This window comes from Brassica oleracea, chromosome C4, assembly GCF_000695525.1.
Source record: "Brassica oleracea var. oleracea cultivar TO1000 chromosome C4, BOL, whole genome shotgun sequence".
NCBI classification, from domain to species: Eukaryota; Viridiplantae; Streptophyta; class Magnoliopsida; order Brassicales; family Brassicaceae; genus Brassica; species Brassica oleracea.
Window position 1 is genome coordinate 35,862,911 of NC_027751.1, and position 8,390 is coordinate 35,871,300.

Genomic DNA, 8,390 nt, shown 5'->3' on the forward strand with positions numbered 1-8,390 from the left:
ATAAATCCAAGTAAAATATGTAAATCCAGAGGTTTTCCCTCGGATTTAACCTCTGGATTTGAGTCTTTGTATTTTTAACTAAAAAATCCAAACAAATCCATTATAAAATCAAATATATTAGTAAATCCGTACGATTGAATAACACTTGATTTGATATAGAATTTATGAATCATTAAACCAATAACACATGATTTTAATACAGATTTGAAAATCATAGAACCAATAACACTAGATTTAGTTCGGATTTTCAAATCCATTAAAATACAACAACCAATGACCCTACTTAAAATACAACAACTTTCTCTCCCACGGCATCTCTCTTTCCCGTGATCCACCCCAAGAACCCTAAATCCCCAATCTCGATTCTCATTTTTATTAAGATGATTCATAATCGATTGGGTCATGTTCACACTCTACTCTACCACTAAAGCCTTCGATTCACAAGCGAGTCAGTGAATCCGAAATCCACTCGATGAGCCCTAAATCCCCGTTTGCCAAATTCTGAGTTTTGTCAAAGGTCGTGGCTTTTTCTCAGTTGTTTCTTCAGAAGTAAAACCTCTTCTCCTCTTGAAGCTATTCAATTAACCAAGAAATCGTGGCATCAAGGTTTAGTAAAGGAGAAAAACGTGTCTTGGAGAAGATGTTACGGCTAAACCTAGGAGTTAATGATCGATTTTTTGGCTCAATTTCGTCATAACTTAACCAAAAATTTTAATCTTACTCGGTTCAATTAGTAAACCGGAACCTGGTTCATTTTAAAAAAGTCCGTCACTACGTAGAATTCCTACAAGTCTGCCATGTCGTACATAAAAGTATGCTATCAACTAAAAGTTAGTTTTGTTATTACCTTATAAGTTTGCTATAAAGAATACTATACGAAAACTTTGCCATAGATAAGATAATATAAGTTTGCCAACTCGGATGTAGAAAAATCTGCCAAAATAAAAAAAATATGCAAGCAAAATCATCGATCCAAAAAAAAAGTCTGCGAGCTTAAACAAATTTGGTAACTTAAATATGTCTATTGTAATGTATGGCAGAGTTTTTATAAGAGTCTATAACAATATTAAGGGCATACATTTTATAAATTTCGAAAATAATTTTTTTTTTATAAAATAGTAATGGTATTTTTGGTAAATATATTTTTTGTTAACACTACAAGAAAACATACTTTTTACGAGGGTAGTATTCGTTGTAAATTCGTCGTAAACGGGGTGTTACGACGAATTAACCTCGAAAGACGTTTCGTTGTTAAACGACCGTCGTAACGGAGGTTTCGTCGTAAACGACTCGTTACGTTTACCGACGAAATATATTCTTCGTAAAGCGCAGAGAAAGTATTCGTCGTAAACGACACGTAAGACTTCGTGGTAAAGCCCACGTAATGATTTCGATATAAAGCACACGTAAACATTTTCGTTGTAAAGAACACGTAAACATTTTGATGTAAAACCCTTGTAAATCTTTCGATGTTAATCACTCGTAAACATTCGATGTAAATTCCATGTAATGTTTACGAGGAGTTTACATCGATTCTTTTTATATTATTATTAGTATATAATAAATTTGAATTTATATTTAATATTCGAAATTTAAAATATTTTAAATTTTAAAACGAAATATGAAAATGAAAAACATATTTTAAAAAAGCATTTAAAAGTCATACAATATTTAAACTCATAATACAAACAGAAATATAAAAAAAACTACATATTGTCGTAGTAGTCGGTGGGGTTGCTCTGTTGTTGACGGTTTGGATCGGACTCTTCGGGATTTCGTGATGGCAACCCAAGAGCGACTCGTCTCTCACTCAACATTCTCTGCATAGTCGGGTTTTCCACCGCCATCACGTTTAGCAGATCCTCAAGAGAGTCTAAACGAACCTGCTGGCTATCCATTCGAGCTTTCATCTGAGAAGTCTCTTCATCCCGTTTCGAAGTGTATGACGAAGTTGCCCTTTCAACTTCGTTAACAGAGCATATGCCGATTATTCGTCCCTTCTTTTTAGGAGACACCTATAAAATTAAAACATATATTAATATAGTTAGTTATGTTAAAATATTAAAAATAGCGTAAACAAAAATTTTAAGTTGTAAACTCTTCGAAGATTCTGTCGGCCTCTTCGGTGGTCAATGTGACAGGTAATCCATCGGGAAATTGCTGGGTTAGTTGCGTCTCCCGTTCTTCAATCCGAGCAGCCACTGCATGGAAGAGTTTCTCAGAAGCAGGATCCACAAAAACTCCGTCGGATGTGGCGTGAGTCAGACAGAGATGGTAAGACTCCCGTCTTCTCTAACTACAAAAAAAATAAATTTAATATTAAAATTTAAATTAATTGAAAATTTTAAAATAAATATTAAAAACAAAACTTACAGCTTCTAGACGGACTCCAGAATGAGGTTTTTGTCCGGTTCTGTGAACCATGTGCAAATGACCATCTTTATCCTTCGTTCTTCGAGAAGCAGAGCACGAATTGGCCTTTTTGATCGAAGAGGGTAGCTTCCAATAGGCGATGAGGCCATCCCACACATCCGTCGTGAGCTCAGTGGGCTTTCCCTCATACCCGTAGATCTCCCACTTGTCCTTCCAATCGGAGACTGTGTTGCAAAGGCGGGTCTTTGCCTTTGCAATGAATTCCATCTTCACCCTCTCGGTGATTCCTAAAGACCAATGCCACATTTGCTGAAACACAAAATTTTTGAAGAAATTACAATTAATAATAAATATTTTAAAATAAAAAGTAATATATAAAAGTGATAATTTAATTAAATTTAAAAATCTTACCGCAAAACATTTAAACCAAGTGATCCTAACGTGATTTGGTGTCATACTCCAGTTCAGATATGCCCCATCGTAGTAACCCTTAATCATCGCCGAAACGCTCCGGTTAACACAGTTGTTAGCCCCAAACCTGAAACAAAAAACAATTTAATTGTTAGAAAATAAAAATAATTTAAATTTTAATGTAATAAAAATTAATAACTTACCAATAAGTTCCTCGGGGTCAATCAGGGTCTAGAAAATTAATAATTTATGATCCGTTTTAATATTCATCATCCTAACTGCTAGAGACAATTTAGAGAGACCTTCTCTACAACCAGTGTATATTGGTTGATTTGCAACATCTAGCATTTCATAAAACCTTTTTGTATCCAAATTAGGGTCTTCTACATTTCCAGTTCCATCAGCTATTATTGTAGTTGTTTCTAAAAATGCATCACTAATTATATCTTGAACCCTATAATGATCTACCATCTGCTCCTCCTGATGATAATTATATTCATTATGTAAATGATTCGGTTCTTCATTATGATGAGCATCCTCAAAATTATTATTACTACTACTAGCTTCATTTCCCCCATAACCCTCTCCATGCTGATACCAAATGTAGTACTGTGGTATAAATCCTCTGTTTACTAAATGCTTCCATAAAGTTTCACTACGTGCAAATTTTGATTTTTTGCATTTTTGACAGGGGCAAAACATCTTACCGCTTTCCTGCGTGATTGGTGTACAGCCCGCCTGGTGCATGAATGTCTCTATCCCGCTCAGAAATGCGTTCGTCACCCTCCCATCGGAATCTTTGTGCAAATACATCCAACTCTATAACTCGTAAATACTACCGCCTCCGGCCATTTTTTTTTCCTGCTTTTTTTTTTTCCGTTTGCGTGTTGTGAGGAAGAGAGTTGTGGGAAATGACATATATATAGAGAAATTTTCGAGTTTGGTAGGTGAAATATAACAACGATTTTACAAGGAATGTTTTACATGGATTTTACAAAGAATGTTTTACATGGATATAACAACGAGTTTACATGAACTTACAACCACTTTACAACGAAATTAGTTAAGTTAAAGCACATAGAATACACGTTTTCACCTAAATTTAACGGTAACATGTTTCGTTGTAATGTCGATGTAACGGTTACGACGAATTTATCTTTCCACGTACTTTCGTCGTAAACTTACATTGACTTTACGACGCAACTGTTTTGTCGTAAAGTTACATCGAGTTTACGACGAATTTTGGACTCCTCGTAATTTCGTTGTAAACGCCATGTAAATAAATCTTCGTTATCATAGAAACGTTTTCTTGTAGTGTAACAAAGGACATGAGAGCAATTTGGGTACATAATCTGCATTTCAACGTGTGTCAAAATGTAGTTAGTAGTTAAGATTAACAAACATTTTTGATGTGATACTCAAGCGGTTCAACGAATTTGATATTTCATAAACTAGATAACACATTTAGGGGTGTATTGAACCAAGTGTTTTAAAAGATTGTGAGATTTGATTAAAATCCCATGTTATTCAAGTAGTGATTTAGATTGTTTTTTTTTTCAAATCATCTGTTATTCAATATGGAATTTGTATAAAGGGATTAAACATCACTTGAAATCTCCTGTTGTTTAATTAACAATTTATAAAAACTTTATCAATTCAGTGTTATTCAAAGGTAAATAGTATTTAGAAAACAAATTTTGTAAAGAAGATTTGATAGTACTTTACGTTATTTTTTAGTTAAAAACAATCCTTATAGAACATCTGTAGAGATGTTATTTGAGAGAACTGAAAGAAAAAAAAAACATTGCCTTGCCGTAAAAAAACCTACGACTCTTATCTCCAGGTTTCTCTAACCTAAAACTATGTGAAACCTGAAATGTGTGATCTTATCACTTACTCCTCGAATATTGATCCAATTGAAGTAAATCCATCATGGAGAACGGGGCGGAGAGAGTGAGGGCGAGTTCATGGATCTAGGTCGCAGTTGCTTCTTATAACTCTAGCTTTGTCCCCTCTTATCTCCAGAACCTGAAGAAACAACACCAGAGCCAGCCATAGATTGTAGAAAGACATGAAAACAACTAATCAAGAACCAAGATTGTCAAATACCTCTGGTCTAGAGTCAAGAGCACCACTATTCCCACATCAACTCTCCATTTGCCGCAACGTATTCACAAACTGTTGAGTAATGTCAATTTGTGATCAAACCAAATCAGAAGAAGAAAGGTAACTAATGTAGTGTAGTTTGGTTTAGAGAATCTGTCTAGTGTCTGAAATAGAGTTGTAGTGGTGTGTAAGAAAGAAGTTAAGTAAGAAATATAGTTATGGGTTAGTGGGAGTTGGTATGGAGTTGTTAGCCATAGAATGGCATAGCTTTTGATATAAGGTATGTAAGTCTAAAAACAAAACTTTATGCAATGAATCAAGAAGAATATGTTTCAGATATGCTCTAAAAACAAACACTTCAAATCATGAGTTATGACTGAAATCATAACAGAGAGACGAGTGAACAAAACAAAGTAAGAGTTCACCAAAGTTCTCAGAAATACAACATGGTATCAGAGCTCTGGTTGATTCTAGGAGGCTCGTTGATGATCACCGAACAAACAGACTGCACAATGAAGGAAGCCAAGGTCAGAGACACTGAGGCACTGGTTCCAGGAACCAAACAAAACAAGATTTCAGAAGAAAACAGAGAAATGAAGAAGAAAAAGAAAGATGAAGAAGACGAAGTATACCACACATTCAACGCTAGTCAACAAAGCCAAGGGTCAAGAGAAGACAACAGTTGGTTGATTGACAGTGGGTGTACAAATCACATGACTCCAAATGAAGGGATGTTTGTAAATCTCAACACAAACATCAACGTGCCGATACGTGTGGGAAATGGTTCTGTACTTCTATCCAAAGGCAAAGGAGACATTGCGTTGAAGGGCAAGAGAATCATTAAAGATGTTCTTCTTGTACCTAAACTTGGGAAGAATCTCTTAAGTGTGCCTCAGCTGATTACCAACGGGTATCAGGTATTATTCAAAGAGAACCACTGCATAATCTATGATAAAAAGGGAAGAAATATTGGGAAAGTTCAAATGGTGAACAAGAGTTTTCACATCGAATGGATTACTCAAGAAGAAACAACCATGGTGGTCAACAATAATGAAGCAGACCTATGGCACAAGCGGCTAGGATACACTAGTTACACTAATCTGAAGATTATGCAAGCTCAAAAAATGGTACATGGTCTGCCAAAATTCAAGGTAAACCATGATAGGTGTGAAAGCTGCATCATTGGAAAACACAGTCGAGACTCATTCCCAAAAGAATCAGAAACAAGAGCAAGAGAGAAGCTGATGCTAATCCATAGTGATCTCTGTGGACCAATGCAACATACATCCTTCAGTGGAAGCAAGTATCTGCTCACATTCATTGATGATGCCACAAGAATGGTCTGGGTATACTTTCTACAATCAAAGTCAGAAGTGCTTCGAACATTCAAGAACCTTGTTGAGAATCAATCAAACAACAAGATTAAGAAAACATTAGATCAGGCCTTGTGGCTGTTAGATACAACAGACCTCCCATTAGGCTTCTATAAACTTTGTTGTCAGCAAGTTCTTCTTCTCCATCTTGCGGTTTTCCTTGTGGAATCAATGGTGTTGTTGTGGTTGTGCACTGGCTCATGTTGAACTTCTGCAGTAGTCTCTTAGCATATAATTCCTGAGACAAAAGGATTCCATCTTGTCTTTGAATAATTTCCATTCCTAGGAAGTAGTTTAGCAATCCCATATCAGACATCTCAAATTCTTGTCAGCAAGTTTGCTGTATCTAGCAGCCACAAGGCCTGATCTAATGTTTTCTGCTTCATATTTATCCAGGTATCTTAAAAAACCAAAAATGAAGCAAATGAAGGAGGCTAAACGTGTGCTCAGATATATTCAAGGCACACTAGAGTTTGGATTGAGATTCACTCAAGTCAAGGAACCAATGCTCATTGGATACTCAGATAGCGATTGGGGTGGATGTCCAGAAGACATGAAGTCCACCACAGGATACTGTTTCAGCATTGGATCAGCCATCTTCGCATGGACAACAAGTAAACAAGACACCATAGCACAATTCACTGCCGAGGCTGAGTATATGGCACTATGTGCCGCAGCAAATCAAGCAATATGGTTGAAGAGACTGGGTGAAGACTTAGGGCTGTGCACTCAAGTGGGAATGCCCATCTACTGTGATAGTCAGTCGGCAATAGCCATTGGAAAGAATCCAGTTCAGCACAAAAGGACAAAGCACATGCAGATCAAATATCACAAGGTGAGAGAGTATGAGAAGAACACAGATATTCAGCTGCAATATTGCAAAGGCGAGGAACAATTGGTAGACATTTTCACCAAAGCTCTAGGAGGAAAACTGTTTGAGAAGTTTTGTGATCAACTTGGTTTGATTAACAAAATGACAAGTGGGAGTGTTGAGTAATGTCAATTTGTGATCAAACCAAATCAGAAGAAGAAAGGTAACTAATGTAGTGTAGTTTGGTTTAGAGAAGCTGTCTAGTGTCTGAAATAGAGTTGTAGTGGTGTGTAAGAAAGAAGTTAAGTAAGAAATAGAATTATGGGTTAGTGGGAGTTGGTATGGAGTTGTTAGCCATAGAATGGCATAGCTTTTGATATAAGGTATGTAAGTCTGAAAACAAAACTTTATGCAATGAATCAAGAAGAATATGTTTCAGATATGCTCTTAAAACAAACACTTCAAATCATGAGTTATGACTGAAATCATAACAGAGAGATGAGTGAACAAAACAGAGCAAGAGTTCACCAAAGTTCTCAGAAATACAACACTAACAAGGAAAAATAACATATTTCATTATAGTTTACAGAATCTTCTATTTAAGATATTTGGGAATGAGTTTAAAAAAAGAAACCAGTTTACGCTTGATAACTGAGATTATGTCCTACCACATGGAATCTATTATATAGTACTAAAACTACATAAAGTTAGGCAGAGCCGGTCCTAGTAAGTAAATGGCTAGAAACAAAAATACAAAATGTGACCTATTTTTTTTAAGGGGAATTGAACACATAAGGCTAAACTTATGTGTTATATACCCAAACCACTAATGCTACTAAGAACTTTCTGTCAAATTAGGGCGGCAAAATAACATATTCTTTGACGCCCGAAAGCACCAGCTTCCTTCAAGGGCCGTCTCTGAAGTTAGGACCTCGTTCTATTTCCCTGTCCGGCAAAAATCACTTGTTTCTAGTACAAAACGAGATGCTTACATATTCATCAAAAAGTTAATTAGTTCGGCAAGATTTTGATGTTCCCATTCAAGAAAAAATGTTTATAACATGGTGTAGCCTACTCTTATTATAATTATTTAACTTTACATGTCGCCTAATCAAATAACCTACAAGTTGTTTATAAGTTAACAACATGGTTTTGTTTTCATCTAACAGTATAGTTGCTATTGTAAGTTTTATTTTTAGTTGAATTAAGATAACCACTTGTTGACCAAAGAAAAACTTAATCGACTTTAAGAAACCCTAGACCGATTGAAGTGATATAAATTAGTGTGACAATCCAAATCGTATAATCCTCCGGTT